We start from the raw sequence: 587 nt of genomic DNA on the forward strand, positions 1-587 counted from the left end.
AATCATGAGTATTTTTTTGTTGTATTTTACATGAAATTGCACACATTTTCATATATAATACTTCATGTAAAGGATAAATTAAAATGGTGCAAAAATTATGTCAAAGTGACGAAATAATTTTTGAGATGTGTCACTGATACTTTTTAGTGCGATAAGAAAGAAATTCGCGCTTGCGCGCCTGCGTAGCGATTGTAAACAAAACAACGCCTTGATCCGTGAACTCCCAGCATCCCCCAAGGCGCGTGATTCAAAAGTTTTTGGCTGGTAGGCCTATAAGTATTTTTCCGCGAATTTTAAAAAAAACTTTTTTGAGTCGACGTATGATACGTCCATTCGGCATACGGGAGACATTTTGACTCGACGTTTAATACGTCCATTCGGCGTAAGAAGGTTACATATGCCATGCTCTGGTTCACTACATTTGACACAAGTGGCAGTCTTGCTTTGTAGTTTCTGTCTACAAGACCCCAACATATGTCCAAATTCTTGGCAATGAAAACATCTCCTCGGTCTTGGGATATATTGTTTAACCTCGAAACGTAACCAGGCTGCTTTCACTATATAGGCAATCGGGGGGAATTGAATGT

This window comes from Macrobrachium nipponense, chromosome 26 (assembly GCF_015104395.2).
Source record: "Macrobrachium nipponense isolate FS-2020 chromosome 26, ASM1510439v2, whole genome shotgun sequence".
Taxonomy (NCBI): Eukaryota; Metazoa; Arthropoda; class Malacostraca; order Decapoda; family Palaemonidae; genus Macrobrachium; species Macrobrachium nipponense.